Source organism: Macaca thibetana, chromosome 8, assembly GCF_024542745.1.
Source record: "Macaca thibetana thibetana isolate TM-01 chromosome 8, ASM2454274v1, whole genome shotgun sequence".
Taxonomy (NCBI): domain Eukaryota; kingdom Metazoa; phylum Chordata; class Mammalia; order Primates; family Cercopithecidae; genus Macaca; species Macaca thibetana.
Window position 1 is genome coordinate 16,973,981 of NC_065585.1, and position 16,632 is coordinate 16,990,612.

A 16,632-nucleotide genomic window follows, 5' to 3' on the forward strand; every position below is an offset into this window, starting at 1 on the left:
AGGCTTTACCTTTTCTCTTCCATTAATTGCCAATTTATTATACTCCATCCATGGAACAATAAGGGAAATGTGAAAGGTGGGCAATTCGACTGCATCAATATGTCTGCTCTCTGGAAGTCTGGACACATAGTCTTTTGAGAAAAGAAACAGAAACCGTAAGTTCACCAAAGGCGGGTAAAGACAGTCTTCTGTGGAGTTACCCAAACGTATTTGAAAGTAAAACCTCCCGTCAGGCCCTCCTTGGAGGTAACGAATTCCATCAATATAGAAAACTGCTGGCCCTGGGAAAGACTTTTTTCTTTATCTGCAAAATATCTCCCTACTACTCCATAAGCATCCAGGTCCCTGTCCCATAGACGGAGTGAGGTGGAGGGGAAGGCCCACGCATAGAACTGAATTCAACATAATTGGTTTTCTCTGCAATCTTTTGAAATAAAATCCGAGGACTTTGTTATATGCATTTTAAAAGCATTATTCTGAAAAGGTGTCCATAGCTTCTCTAGTCTGCCGAAAGGGTTTATGGTACAAAAAAATGTTCCAAGCATTTCTGATCCTAGTGGTTGAGGCCCTAGCGAACTCACAAGTTCCTTACTCTTCATGAAATCACTCTCTAACGGTTTCTAATAGGCTTATAGATAGGATCCTGTTGTTTTCCCCTTTCAGCTTCCCTGTGGAAATCCTCCTGGTTTGTCTGCAAATGTGTGTAACAGAGAAAGAGAGAGGGAGAAACAAAGAAAGAACGATTTTCTTCTAATCTCGACATACTTTTCCAATTATGACCTCCCCACCCTGCTCTGCATAACTGTGTGTTTAATCATCTGTACACCCTCATGGTCTGCAAAGTCCAGAAGGGCAGCGGCAATGTTGAATCCTTGCGTCCCAGTTATAGACCAAACATGTGTGTCCTCCCAAAATTCATACGCTGAACTTCTAACCTCCAGGGTAATGGTTGGGAGGTGGGGCCTTTGGGGGGTGATGGTCACGACAGTGGAGTCCTCCTCATGATTGGGATTGGTACCATTATTGGGGGGTGATGGTCACAACAGTGGAGCCCTCCTCATGATTGAGATTAGTACCATTGTAAAAGCGACCTCAGAGAGCTCTCCTGCCCTTTCCTTCACATGAGGACACTGCAAAAAAGCAATCATTTATGAACGAGGAAATGGTCCTTCACCAAACACAGAATCTGTCAGTACCTTGATCTTGGACTTCCAAGCCTCCAGAACTGAGAGAAGTTGACTTAGTCTTACAGTGTTCTGTTGTAGCAGCCAAAATGGACTAAGACAGTAGGTCTCTGATCAGATCAGTTTTGCCTGAGTGCTTGAAGAGGAGGGGTCTTATCGCGTATAGCTTCTCTCGTTTCCAAGGGTAAATTTCCCTCCCTCCAGCAAACCTGAAGCTATTTTCCCTTGACGATATGTTTAGAGTTCTTGGCCTTTTCTTCTTATTTGGGCCACATGGAGGACAAGCTGGCACAGCACCTGCCTCCTGGGGTCAGGGCCTGGCAGTGCCTTCTCACCCACGCGGACTTTTTCCTTCTCTCCTCCTCTGAACTCACCGCAGAGTGAAGACTACATTCTCTCCAGAAACCACTGGCCTACACAACTAGCAAAATAGCCTCTTGCTTGTGGGTTTATCTGGTAATCACGGCAATAAATGAAAGAACAAGCTTTTCTTGAACAGTGAGTCTATACCAGGCTGAGTACTGGACCTTTCACAGTTAATATTTATGGAACACTCCATCCCCAAACTGCAGAGGACACATTCTTTTCAGGTGCCTGTGCAACATTCGTCACAGGACACTGAGCCATAAAATAACCTCAATAATTTTCAAAGGACTGAAGTCATGCACAGCATCTTCTCTGCAGACAATGGAAAGAAACTAGAAGTTGACAATAGTAAGTGGGTAGACAATCCCCGAATACCTGCAAATGGGGAACCTCGCTCAGTGCTTGGCACAAAGTAGCCTTTCAATAATATTAGCTCCATCCCCCAACCCCTGCACCGACATCTTTCTCCACGTCGGGTAAGACCAACTCCTCTGGTGCTGCTGAAGGTGAAGGTAAACCAGCAAGGACGTTGCTGAAGCCCTGAGTGTGTCTGTCACTGGCAGTCTGCACTGGCAGCTGGGACCGTGAATGAACCTTGGCCCCTGGCTAAGCCCATGCGCTTTCACCAGATCCACACTTAGACAGGAAGATTTCCACCATTCTGCCAAACAGGGCACTTACCTTGCTGAGGGGGCTGCTTGATTTAGTAATGGATCTTGTTCGGCTTACTCAGAATATTCTCGGGCAAATAAAATCAAACTTGTTTTGTTTTGTTTGCAGAATTTAACTGTTACGTCTTGAGGGAAAAAACCAAGTAGCTGCTGGGCACGGTGGCTTACACCCGTAATCCCAGTACTTTAGTAGGCCGAGGTGGGCAGATCACTTGAGGTCAGGAGTTCGAGACCACCCTGGACAACATGGTGAAACTCTGTCTCTACTAAAAATACAAAAATTAGCCGGGCGTGGTGGCACATGTCTGTCATCCCAGTTACTCGGGAGGTTGAGGCAGGAGAATGCTTGAACCTGGGAGGCAGAAGGCGGAGGTTGCAGTGAGCCAAGATCTCTCCACTGCTCTCTAGCCTGGGAGACAGAGCGAGACTCCACCTCAAAAAAAAAAAAAAAAAAATGAGTGCAGCAACACAGAAAACCAGCAAAAATCTTGGTGAGTCAATCATTCAAAGTAAATGGCAGGAGTGGCCCTGGCATTCTTTGGGTTGGAGAATGAGCTGGGCCCTTAGTTTTACTTAGGAGTTTGCTTGAGCTTTTCAAGGCCAATAATGAGAGTGACCCATGTTTTTGATTCATTAACTAAACGGGCAGTTGCGGTGTTAATAATCTGCCACCCATAAGAGCCAGGTGGAGGGACACATTATTGCCAGACGCTAGAAATGTGTAAACAACTACAGTTTACAGAGACAAAGCTGGTTGCAGCATCGTTTTCCTACAAACTAGGATAATGTCACCTAGACACAAATGAGTGGAAAATTAAGAACTGAATTAACACACATCTAAAGAGACTGATACATGACAAAACATCCTTGGAAATCAGTTCATGGAGGCTTTCACTGGGATTCCATCGAGGGAAGGGAGTTTAAAAAGGTACAGTTACAGCCCAGTTTTGTCACATCTGAGCTGTGGAACCATGGGCAAGAGGTTTCACCTCAGTTTCCTCATCTGTGAAAAGAGGGTGGCAGTGAAACCCCTACCTCAGAGGGCTGTTGAAGACTGAGATCATGCACAAAGGTGCTCCACAAGTGCCAATCACAACAGTAAACAATACTGAGCAGTGACCGTGCAATCTAAGCAAAGACGCTGCATTATGACATTTCTGAGAAGTAGATAGGAAACTTAAAGCTCAGGAAAGCTAAGACATTTGTCCAAGGACACAGCTGTAAGTCATAGAGATGGAATTCAAACTCAGTCTAACTCTAGAACCTCAAGGAACTTCCAGTCCAATAGGAGTAATCAACAGAAACCACTCCCAACAATTCCAGGGCAGCCAGCCTTGCCGCCGCAGGGACAATATGCTGGAGCCAAATGCAGCCAGGGGCCACCCTGTAGGAACAAGGAGTTAAGCTATCCCATTTGAGCTGGGTCTTGAAGGATGTTTTGGTTTTCACCAGAAAGAGGAGGAGGTCAGAACGGCCTTATCGGAAAACCCATACTGAACAAAGTAAGATGGTATGGATTAAAAGAAATTCTGTTTACGTAAAGCTGACAAGACAGCTGTTGTGGTTGAGCTTTGGGCTTGTTGGAGCCTCTTATGAACTATTTCTGTGTCTTTGCAAACATTCTGGTTAGTATAGTGCTATGGGTATAAGTACAGGCTCTGGTGTCTGATGGTCTTAGTTGACATAATCAGCTGTGTGACTTTGGGGAAGAGACTTAACCTCTCTGGTCCTGAAGTGGGTTTTCCTTTCACATGAGCATTAGCATAGCAGCACTCTGGGCAGCTGTACTAACTGCAGACCTCCATGTGAACACTTAGCATCAAGCCTGCTAGGAAGCTGATGCTTATGTTTCTGTCCCACTGGATGTGGCCCTGGGTCTCCCTGTGTCATCCTTTTGCCCACTGCCTAGACCCCTTCTGCCCATTGGCTGGAATACTCAAGGAACTACTAGTTCATGTCCTAAAAAAAGGAAATTCTCAAGAATCAAAGAGAAACGGGGCTTGGACTATTACTAGGGATGAGTTACTGCTGAAAACAACTTATCGACTCATAGCCAGATTTAGGGATCTGACTTCATCCCTTTTGCAAAATACATTTTGGCTAAATAACTGTGACATGATGTCATTTGAATTCTAACCATTTGACAGCTGACAAGGAAGGCACTTTCTGTCTGGACCACAAGGATGTCTGTACTAATCTTTGTGTTTTATTGTATGAAACGGAATGGCAGATTGGAGACGTTCATACAAAGGTACCTTTGCTTTAACGTCCCCTCTTACACGTCACAAACTCTAATCTTGGGGATCTTGTATTTTGCCCGGGCTTAGCTAGGTGCTTATGTTAACCAGTCTTTAAATCAAAGATGCTAAGACATATATTTTTTCAAATTTCAACATCTCCAAAATAGGTATGTGTCCTACCACCAGTGGCATACAGTAACGCAGTAGTTTAATTGGAAGCATTTCTTTCTCAGTGCACATGAATTAAGTGTGAGTCATACAAAAGAAGGCATCTTAAATTTGAGAAAATATCGTTTGTGTGGAGAAGCATGCTAGGTTTTGGACAAAACTTGCTTTTGCTAAAAACAACAACCACATCAATATATGTTATCACTCTTAACTTATAGATGAGAAATCTGATGCCCAGAGTGTTAAGAAAAGGTTTTGCTCATGATTACCTAGTACGTAGGAGGAAGAGTTAGGGTGGGGTTCTCATTACTATTGCAGATTACATATTTACTGCAAAACAGTGTTGTAAAACAATAATTGTTTTATGTTGCATGATTTTTTTTTGGTCAAGAATTTGGGATGGGCTTGGCTGGGTGGTTCTCACTTGGAGTTTCTCATGCCCTTGTGGTCAGATGTCAGCTGGGTCATGGACTTTTGAAAGTGCACAGGGCCTACATGTGCATCCAAGATGGTGGCTCTCAGGGTTTTTGGCTGATGCCGGGAGCTCAGCTGAGGCTACAGACAAGAGCATCCACCAGGGACTTCTTTGGCTTGACAGTCTCTGTGCTTTCCTTGGAATAAGTATGCTCAGAAAACCAGGCAGGAGCTGCATAAAGCAGTCACAAGCCTGCACAGACTCAAGGAAAAGTCATATATCCCATCTTTCATTGGAAAGAATATCAAGGAACAAGACCATTTTGTTTTTAAACAAATGGGAACAGATGGGAACCTCATTCTGACTGGTACCAAGACCCCATATTTGGAATGACTTGTCTGGTGCCTAGGAACAAAGCAAGAAAAACAGAGTGTGAACTAATTATGATGAAGAGGATTTTTAAACAAATGCAAGAAGGTTCATCAGGTCACATGTAGCTTCATTTTCAATGTATTCGCTTTGGAACCTCAAACACTGGTCCAGCATTGCTCCCATTGTTCATAACATATCTAGAGCTTTCTGGGAAGTGATTTCAGGGCCAATTTAGCAGGTTCACAAGAAACATCAGGCTTAGAATTGTGTCAGCTATACCTTATTTCTAACCTAAAATGGCTTTTTGTAGTGTAGCAAATATTTAGTGATCATCTGCTACAGAATGTTCTGGTTTCTGTGGATTCCTTGAGGAACAAAACAATACCTCATTCTTCACTTGGCTTACATTTTGCTGGAGGATGCAAAAAATAACCAAATTTGTAATAACATCCACAAGTCATCAGTACTACAGATAATGATAGGCAATGAGGGGCGGGGGAAACTCTTTTAAAGGGAGTGGTCAGAAAAGGCCTCTCTGAGAGTTGACATCTAAGCAGAGAGCCAGGCAGATGTGCAAGGAAGAGAGAGTGTTCCAGAAAAGGAAAATGGTATGTCCAAAAGCCCTGAAGCCACACTGGTCTCAGATATGTCTGGCCCACAGCAAGGAGGACAGTGTGGAAAGTAGGATAAATAAGGGGGGAAAGTGGCAGAGGAAGGGTGCACCTGGGGTTCACTGAGGACACAGAAGGCACTTAGGATTTTAATCTGAGATGAGAGCCATGGGAAGATTTTGAGTGGTTTAGTCCCATGCTTTGGTTCACATTTTTAAAGGATTCCCTGGCCGCCAATGGGGGGATGAAGGATAGAGTAGAAACAGGAAGATAGATTAGGAGTCTCCTACAGTAAATCAGGCTAAAGTAAATCAGAACTTTGTTTGAACTGTCCTTGGTGGTGAAGGTAAGTAGGGAGTAAAAAGAGCAGATATTTTGAAGGAAGGTTCCATGGGATTTGCTAATGGACACACCTACCAGTTGATCCTTTAAACCCATGAACAAGGTATATTTCAATATATTGCTTAGTGGCTGCCCAAATTAGAGTGGGACCTCGACAGAGGTGGCAACTTGGGTGGTAGAAAATGAGAGACCCAGGCTACACCGGTTCCCCTCAAACACTAGCTGAGGATCTTGACCCTCACTGCACAGAAGGGGCAGAAGCTCAGGCAATAGCCCTTCCTTCTCACTCTCACTCTCTGGCAAGAAAGGTATGAGCGGAGTCAAAGAACAAACCACTAGTTGGAAAGACCCTCTCAAAAAAGGAGTTCACAGATAAGTCTAGAGCCTTCAAAGGGGGCTGCCAGGAGACACGCGAGCCCATTTGCATGGGCAAGTTTGGGTATTTCGGCCATTCAGTTGTTGACACGACTTGGTGGTCACAGCCCCTCCTTTGCAAGCCAGCGTTCTCTAAGGAGCCTTTTTTTGTCAAAAAGAAACCACCATTGTGTCTGCTTTGAGACAGATTTTAGGGGGAGTTTCATGCTCCATGAGCCTCAGTAGTAAAAGGGTCAAGGTGGTGCTTAAATACCACAAGTGGCCCAATGATGGGATCAAGATGCAAACCCAAGCCTTATAATAGTGACTACTTTTCTTTTAATTTTACTTTGACAAGCACATCTGCAGCCAATTACAATGTGTCAAGCAATGTTCTAATCATTTTATAAAATGTTTGGGCATTTAATGATCCTAACAATCATATGAATTCAGTATTACTATTATCCTTTATTTAACAGTCAATACACAGTTACTGAGCATTTTATACATGAGAAAAGTGAGTCACAGAGAAGCTAAGTGACTTGTCTAAAGTCACGTCACAGAGTCAAGATTAGAACCCAGGAATTCTTGCTCTGGAACTTTGGCACATAGGTAACATGTTAAGCTGCTCTACACTGTGCTTTGTTGGAAATCTATCTATTAGAAATAATTTCAGCTGTAAATAAGAGACAATCCGAATTAGAGTGACTTAAACAATAGGACATGTTGTACATAACAAGAAGTCTGAAGATAGCCATCTGTCTTAAGCTGATGGAACGGTTCAACAATGCTATAAAAAATCCAGACCTTTTCTATCTTTGCTGCTCCATTATCTCAGTCTATTGACTTGTCACCTCATAATTACAAGATGGCTGCTGCACATCCAGGTATCACATACAAGATCCAGGGAGGAAGAAAGGAAAAGAGTAATAAGCTTCCTTTGCAATGGGCTTTGCCTTTTTCTTTAGAAAGAGACTCCCTCCTCAGCATACTGTTCCTAACAAGACTGGGTAACTTGCCTGCCATTACCATATCTAGTTTAAACCAGTCATGATTCATCTCACCAGGTTGGGATAAGAGTCTGACTTCCCTGAGACCTGAGGCCTCCTGCCAACCCTTTGAACATATTGACGTTCTGTACAGTGGGAGGCAATGGTTTTGAGGTAACAAGAGACAGCATTTGCCATGGGTGTTAGTACCCCATGATGGGAACATTGCAACTAGAAGGCACAAGGTTAAGATCGCATGACTTACAATGTGGCAGCTCCAGAATACTAATGCAGGCCCATCTAGCTCTAAATCTCATTATTTTAAATGTAAAGTAGTACATTGCTAAGTGGAGTCGAGAACGGATGGACACACATTTGGCTTTAAGTGAAAGTTGTAGCACCCCGAACAAGTTACTTAACCTCCCTAAAGCTCAATCTACTTATCTCTAAATTGTGGCTAGTAATGATGTGAACCAAGGGGCAGCTGTGAATGTAAAATGAAATAATATATGCAAAGACCCTGACAATACTAAGCAATGAATAATTCTTGGCTATTTTTATTATTGTTGTCACTGCTATTATTACTCGTTACCCTACTAGACTTTGTAGCTACAGTGGCCTTGTACTCAGATTAGAATACCATTTTGGGCGTCTTTGGGCAATCTGGTAATGGCAGTCAGTAGTGGGTAGGCCTGAAAGTGAGGGGAGGTGTTCCATACAATACTAACTACAGATTTAAGAATCCTCCAGCTTGTCTTGCTTGAATGTCATGAATCAAGGATTGATGCTTCAAAATACAGGTCTGCAGATCTACAAGGCACAATAGTTTAGTTTTAGTCTTGGTTCTGTTACTAGTAAAATGCTGTTTGGTCAGAAGTATCTCATTTTTCGTTTTGCGACCTTTGTGTTTTCATCTGTATGGTGAAGTGGTTTTTCCATTATTGGTATTCAGTGTGTAGTGGACACTAATTGAGCAACTATTATACTCACAGTGCCATGGAAGCCACAGAGGAGCAGTGATAGGGGATGTGGATCTCACACTCAGAAAGTTTAGAGGCTTAGGAACCTTCAGTGTTTCTTTCAGCAATAACATTTAATAACATTAGCCAGAAGGCAAGGCTAATAACCCCCGACCCAAAGATTTATTCTGCTATTCTGCGGGTTAATCATGTTAGTGACATTGTAATAAAAAAATCTCTGAATAAATACAAAAAACATAGCTATGGCAGTTTCCTAAGGAGCTAAACATAGTCTTACCGTGTGATCCAATAATTGTGCTCTTTGGTGTCTACCCAAATGAGTAGGGTTCCTGTTCCCACAAAAACCTATGTACCAATGTCTGCAGCACCTTTATTTGTAGTTGACAAAAATTGGAAGCAACTAAGATGTCCTTCAGTAAGTGAATAGATAAACAATCTGTGGTATGTCAAAATCCCAGCAAGTTATTTTGTAGATATCTACAAGCTGATTCTTTTATAGCGAGGCAGAAGACCCAGAATAGCTGACACAATACTGCAGGAAAAGAACACACAAGCTGGAGGACTGACACTACTCAACTCCAGTACTTCCTATAAAGCTACGGTCATCAAGATGGCGTGGTATTGGCAAAAGAATAAACAAGCAGATCAATGGAACAGAACATAGAACCTGGAAACAGACCCACATACATATAGTCAATTGACCTTTGACAAAGGAGCAAAGAGACTACAATGGAGGAAAGATATTTTTTTTCAACAAATGGTGCTGAAACATGGACGTTCATTTGCAAAAAACGAATCTAAACATAGATCTTAAACCCTTCACAAAAATTACCTCAACATGCATCATAGAACTAAAAGTAAATTAAAAATGATAAAACTCTCAGAAGATAACAAAGGAGAGCATCCTAGATAACCTTGAGTATGGCAATAACTTTTTAGATACAACACCAAAGGCACAATCTATGAAAAAACTAATTGATGAGTTGGACTCCATTAAAATTAAAAATTTCTGATATGCAAAGACACTAAAAGAGAATGAAAAGACAAGCCATTGCCTGGGAGAAAATATTTGCACAAGACATGTCACTTAAAGGAATGTTATACGAAGTGTACAAAGAACTCTTAAAACTCAAGAATAGGGAAATGAGCAACTCAATTAAAACATAAGCAAAAGACCTGAGCAGGCATCTCATCAAAGAAGGCGTACAGATGGCAAATAAACATATGTCATCAGGGAAATGCAAATTGAAACAACAATTAGATATGGCTACACACCTATTAGAATGCTGAAATCCAAAACATGAATACCAAATTCTGGTGGAGGATTTGCAGCAACAGGGACTCTCATTGTTGGTGGGATTGCAAAATGATGTAGCCACTTTGGAAGACAATTTGGCAGTTTCCTACAAAACAAAACATATTCTTACCGTAAGATCTAGCAACAGAATGCCTTGATATTTACCCAAATAAGTTGAACACTTACATCCACACAGAAACCTACACACAAATGTTTATAGCAGCTTTATGCATAATTGCCAAAAACCTGGGAGCAACCAAGAGGCCTTTCAGTAGGTGACAGGGTAAAGAAACTGTGGTACATCCAGACAAAGAAATATTATTCAGCACTAAAAAAGAATTAGGTGTTAAGCTATGAAAAGACATGGAGGGACCTTAAATGCATATTACTAACTGAAAGAATCAGTCTGAAAAGGCCACGTCCTTGGGAGGCCAAGGCGGGCGGATCGTGAGGTCAGGAGATCGAGACCATCCTGGCTACCATGGTGAAACCCTGTCTCTACTAAAAATACAAAAAATTAGCCAGGCATGGTGGCGGGCGCCTGTAGTCCCAGCTACTTGGAGGCTGAGGCAGGAGAATTGTTTGAACCCAGGAGGCGGAGCTTGCAGTGAGCCAAGATCACACCATTGCACTCCAGTCTGGGCGACAGAGCGAGACTCTGCCTCAACAAAAAAAAAAAGAAAAAGAAAAAGAAAAGGCTGCATCCTATGTGATTCCAACTGTGTGATTCTGAAAAAGACAAAACTGTGGAGATTAGTGGGTTGACAGGGGTTAGGGGGAGACAGAGAGTAATGAGGAGAGATAGGGGAAGCACAGGGGAATTTTAGGACAGTGAAACTACTTTGTATGATATTATAATGGTAGGTACATAACACTATGCATTTATCAAAACCCACAGAACTATACAACATGAAGAGTGAAGCCCAATGTAAACTATGGACTCCAGTAACTCTTAGTGTATCAATATTGGTTCATAAATTGTAACAAATGTACCATATTAATTCAAGATTCGAACAATAGGGGATATGGAGGGAGAAGAGGAGAATATATGAGAACTCTATACTTTTGACTCAATATTTTTGTAAGCCTACAACTGCTCAAATAAACAGCCTATTAATTTACATGCACACAGAGAGCTGAGCAACAGTCATATCCTTTGATCGAATGATTCCACTGCTGAGATCTTCTTGAAATACAGGACATAGTAGGAGGAAAACTTTATTTACAGAAGGGGAAGAAAGTCAGCAACCTGTAGTTCATCACAAACAACCACATGGATAAAAGCAAATTTCAAAATGGTAGTTGAAAAGGTTATGGAATAACGTGGACAATGCTTGTGGAAAAATGCAAATAGAAAAAAAAATTGGAAATCACCTTAAGATAACATGTAAAAAAAAAGAAAAGAAGAAAATAAAATATCCCAAAAACAAAACGAAACAAAAAACCCTAATTAGCCAAGCTTGGTGACCGGTGCCTCTAGTCCCAACTACTCGGGGGGTGCTGAAGTGGGAGAATTGCTTGAGCCCAGGACGTCGACGAGGCTGCAGTGAGCCATGTTTGCGCCGCTGCACTGCAGCCTACGCAACAAAGTGAGACCCTGTCAACACTTGTATAAATGGACACAAATGGGGTATAGCACATTGGTAATGACAATTGATAGTATGTTACCAGGGTCATGAAATTAGGATAACTATTTTATTCATTTTTTCAATTTCTTATAATATGTTTGATTTATCTTCTAAAAATACATATGAGGTCTCAAATATATATATATAGTCTACGAATCCTACAGTTAGGGGAAAAAAGACAAAAACCGGTAGTAAAGCCAGATGGCTAATAACAATAGCAGCACGTCCACCTCCTCCGTGACCATTTCTTAGGAACTCACTACGTGGAAGCCATTGTTCTTAGTACTAAGTTCTAACTAACCTGGGCTAACCCACTCAAAGCCCAGAGCTAGATAGCATGGGGTTGCTTACAAGCAAGTAAGAAACTGACCTCTGAACCACTGGCTTATTCAAAATATACTTATTGAGAACCCAGTAGAGTCACTAGGTGCTTCAAACATGCAAAGAAAAATGAGAAATAGACATTTAGAGAACAAGGATGGGAGGTTAAGAAACTACTTACTCACTCGCCTACTCAGCAAGCATTTATTTATTAATTCCTTACAAGAGGCTAGGCACTGAAGATACACATGATTAAATGTTATCTCTGGCCTTTAAGAATTACCACTCTACTCTCCTCAGAATCCTACCTCTTCCCAACCTGGGACATTCCTAATCGTGGACAGGCACGCTAACCGTTTAAGAGACTAGGACCACAGGCGTAAACTGAAGCTCCACCAGCAACCCTGGACGTGTGATCACCCTAAGTCAGACTTGGAAGTGCAGCTCCTGGAGGGCGGGAACCATCCCCACGACCCCTCTCTGCTCATTCTAGTTCACTTGAACTGACTTTTGGGGTCAGGAAATTTATTTTTGTCTCTACCCCATCCACCAACCCCACACCACCAAGCATTTCAGATCAAGTATCTGTGAATCATAGGCCAGGCTGATTCATTTCTTAAAGTTTCCGGGCTTTGAGAATGAAAACGGTATTGGTGGCTGGGAGGATGATAAACGCAGGGAATGTCAATGCGACTTGTTCTGCATTTATCTACCAAAATGCAAACCAGATCTACCAGCATTTTATTAAAATGAGGAAGGCAGCTGCTGAAAACTTTGCAGTCAGAGAGGTTTGATACATGGAAACGATCACCATTCCTTTTATGTAAAAAACTCATGTATCATGTACACCTTCCTAATGATTTTCTCTATTCGTGGTACTGCCTTTTTGGTTTATCTTAGTTAATGTGAAAAAATGCCCAGCGTGGGTTTTTGGAAGCTCCGTTACAGATTCAGTGCTTATAAAATTATGGGTTATTTTTTCCATATGAAACAGGAAAAGGGAAATAAAAGAAATGTGGATTGAGCACCTATTGTAGAGTCTCATTTCACCCCCTGAAGCCCGAGCAGGTTAGAAAGCAGAGGCTAGGAGAGGGTTAGTCACCTACCCCAGCAAGCTCAGCAGCAGAAAAGCACCACAGGCTTTGGTCTCCTTTGGTAGAAACCTGCTCAACCAGGGAACACTTAACTAAAGGGGTGTTCAGGAACAGAAACTCACAGTAGGGGCAAAAAACAAAGTTCTGGGACTAGGGGAACCAAAACCCCAGACACTTAGCTGGGCTATGCCTCCCACGTGGCTTCACACCCACTTACACTGACCTTTCACCTTCAGAACCGCATTGAGTCGGCTGACCCGTGTGAAACACCCAGCAGGGAACCATAACTCTTGCACTACATGGAAAGCCTGATTGGGCCCCCTAGGGAAACCCGCTGGCATCTGAATCAGATCCTGTGACCTCTGTGGTCCTGAGCCTCAAAGCAGGGGAATACCCTTTGCCGTGGATCCACCGCAAAGCCTCAGGGCCTAGGTGAGAAAATTTCACCTGTGAATCATGGTAGCTCAGCACCTTCTCTGGGCCTCTCTCAGAAGCCCCTGAAGGGCTTAGCATGTGTCACCAAGGGCCAGGACAGCTGCAAATTCTCCTGTGAAACAAGATTTCATGGGCTCTGTTGGTCTCTGAGGATGTCTCATCAATTCATGAGATGGCCTATTTGCAGGTGACAAGGCTCACAAATGCCAAATGAAACACTCATAAGTGAGTGTGGTTTTCAACTTTTCAGTGTCATTTTAGTGAATACCTGGCTCCTTTGGAATTGTGGTGTCAATAGACGGAAGCCCAGAGAAGGTAAGTGACTTGCCTAAGAACACACAGGTAGAATTAAACAAGTTTGGAAGTAGAATTCAGGGAACCACAACCTTTTTTCCCATCATCATACCACCTTGCTTAGAACAGAGACACACCTAAGCAAAAGAAAAATATATATATTCATTTTAACTGGATGGCAAAATAGTAGGAAAGAGGAGGAAAATCTAAAGACAATACATTCCTTGCCACTAATGGATTCTTTGAGACATTCTCAGCTCAGAGCTCTGGGCTAGAGCTTGGAGCTTTATCAGGAATTACCTTTCCCCACCCCAACATGTAGTGAAGGGTGAGCTAACAGGACATTCTTTATGTCAATCCTGGTGGCAGTGTGTAGACCCAGTTATTCAGTCTAAGAGCTTCAGGCTGCGCACTGAGTCCATTGTGCAGATAAGAGAAGTAACATCCTGGGAGAAGAAATGATCTGCTCAAGGAAACCCAGCTGGCTTTGGGCAGAGCAGACACCAGATCACTGTGTCACAACACAGAGTAAGCGGTGGTCAACATCCCTCATCATCCAACCCTGTGGGGTTCCCAGAGCACAGGGCACTTCTCTAGACTGTGAGGACAAAGGAAACTCTGGTCCCTCTGGCAACCCTTCGAATTTTACACAATCTCTCTACTGGTTTGATATAATTTCTAAGGCAAATGGCTCATTTTGATAAAATGAGTTGTAGCTATGAAAAGATAGCAGTGAACCTGGCTGGGTCTGTCAACTTACACGTGAGAAGGGATCTGGAAGTATAATGAATGGGAAAACAGATAAATAATTTGTGTATTTGGTCCAAATAAAAGGTGGTTACATCCACATGATGCAATAAAACAATGTAGCAGTTAAAAAGAACAGAGTGGCTACCATGGATAGCACTCCTCAATATATTGCTGAGTGAAAAGGGGTAAACTGCAAAATACTCTACTAGAGGTGTACACAACAGTACTCAGTGTGTATATGTGCATGCGTGTACACTTAAATGAATTAGAGCAGTCTGCAAGAATGTGCTATAAAAGACAAGAAATGTGACCTACACAGAACTAATGAGGAGACAAGGATTGAGGACGGGTGAGCTAAAAGGACTTTGGCCTTACGTGGAAAGTTTTTAATTTTTACGAAATGAATGCAATCATTTAATATTTATGTAATAAAAGTTTAATTTGTTTTAAAAAAGGAGAAAATAGAAATATAATTTTAATGATTCATCTATGTATTCCCTCACTATTTGAGCATCTATTATGTGCCAGGCATGAAAGAAGGTAAAAAAAATCCAGCCCCTGCCCACAAGAATATGTTCTAACATAGAAGGAGGAGGTTTCCTGCTTATAAGCATGATGAGATGTATTACAAGTGCTCTGGTGAATGAAGAAGTCAGAGCAGAGTAGGAAAATAAAGAAAGGGATCTCCATGTTTCACAGGAAATTCAAAGGCCAAAAACAGAGTCCCCAGTCAATTCTGCCAAGACCTGCCATCTTGGAAAAAAATGAGTATTAGGACAACAGTTTGCAGAAGGACACATCTTTTGTAATTTTAAAGTAATATCCATGATCCCTCATTTCAGCTAGAGTTCACAAATGAATATAATAGTACAGTGGATAGTTTGCAGTTTGTAAACATTTAACCCCCATGAACGGAGAGAGATGGTTTTGTTGCTTTTTAAAGAAACTGACTCTTTGGCTGCATTTATCAGTGCATATGGTTTACTCCACTAGACTAGAAATGGCTCTGCCAAAATTGCTGCTTAAATTTGGGTTTCTAAAAATAACTCATGGGAAGCCTGCAGTGTGAGAGGAAGATGGTTGCACACAGCTCCAGCGAGGAAAATCTCAAGCATTTGATTTGAATTACCTAAGAGCTGAAATTGAGTGCAAATATCTCCATGTAGCAACTGCTATATAATTAGCCATCCTAATGCAATCCTTTCAAAACCAAGGCAGTTCAACAAGTTATTTTAATTGAAAATAAAATTTCCCAACCAACTATTCTGTCAAAACCACATTAAGTGAAGATAGTTAAGCAGTGACCAAATCACTAGAAAAAGCATTATGTGTTATGGGAGAAATGAGCAGGAAAGGAAGAGGGGGATAGGCTTTTTTTTTTTTTGGAGACAGTCTCGCTCTATCACCCAGGCTAGAGTGCCGTGGCACGATCTCGGCTCACTGCAACCTCCGCCTTCCGGGTTCAAGCAATTCTCCTCTCTCAGCCTCCCGAGTAGCTGGGATTACAGGCATGCCACCACCACATCCAGCTAATTCTTTTTTAAATTTTTTTATTTTTAGTAGAGACGGGGTTTCACCAGATTGGCCAGGCTGGTCTCGAATTCCTGACCTTGTGATCCGCCCACTTTGGCCTCCCAAAGTGCTGGGATTACAGGTGTGAGCCACTGCGCCCGGCCAGGATATGCTTTTCTATATGGGTACAATGTGGCAGTTTTCTGGGCTCCTTTTTCTAGCTTCATGTGTCTTCTGGTCTCTTGGAAAAGTATTCAATTTTCTCTGCATCAATGTTACTGCTGGGGCTATCACCTGAGTCCGGTGCGTCACTGTTTTCTGAAAAGAAGCAGCCAAGTGAAGATCTCAGAGATAAACAGGGGAAGAGAAGAGAAAATGGCACTTGCTTTCTGTCTCGCTCATGACTAGCACAAGGACACCTTCCATCCCAGGAGGGCCACATTCTCGGAACTTCTCTGCACCTGGACTTTCATCTTTGCTACTTATCAGCTGTGCCACGTTATGTTCAGCATCTCTGAGTAGCAGTTTTCTCATCTTAAAAAGAAAAAGAAAAAGAAAAAAAAAATTGGTATTCTCACACCCCCCAGGATGGTCAGGAAGGTCAAATGT

The 16,632-nt window shown here is 42.2% G+C and overlaps 1 long non-coding RNA gene across 13 annotated transcripts in view; it reads right to left on the minus strand.

Annotated features, from left to right (window-relative positions):
- The window catches only part of LOC126961609 (uncharacterized), a 205,926-nt gene that overhangs the window by 10,523 nt on the left and 178,771 nt on the right, over positions 1-16,632 (minus strand). For 11 of the 13 annotated variants that reach the window (XR_007728356.1, XR_007728359.1, XR_007728355.1 and 8 more), the window contains 2 exons: positions 16,121-16,557; positions 9,968-10,095 (listed from right to left, as the gene is read on the minus strand). This is a non-coding gene — a long non-coding RNA (uncharacterized LOC126961609). The remainder of the gene's footprint in view (positions 1-9,967; positions 10,096-16,120; positions 16,558-16,632) is intronic. The other 2 variants (XR_007728360.1, XR_007728353.1) reach the window with 1 other exon arrangement.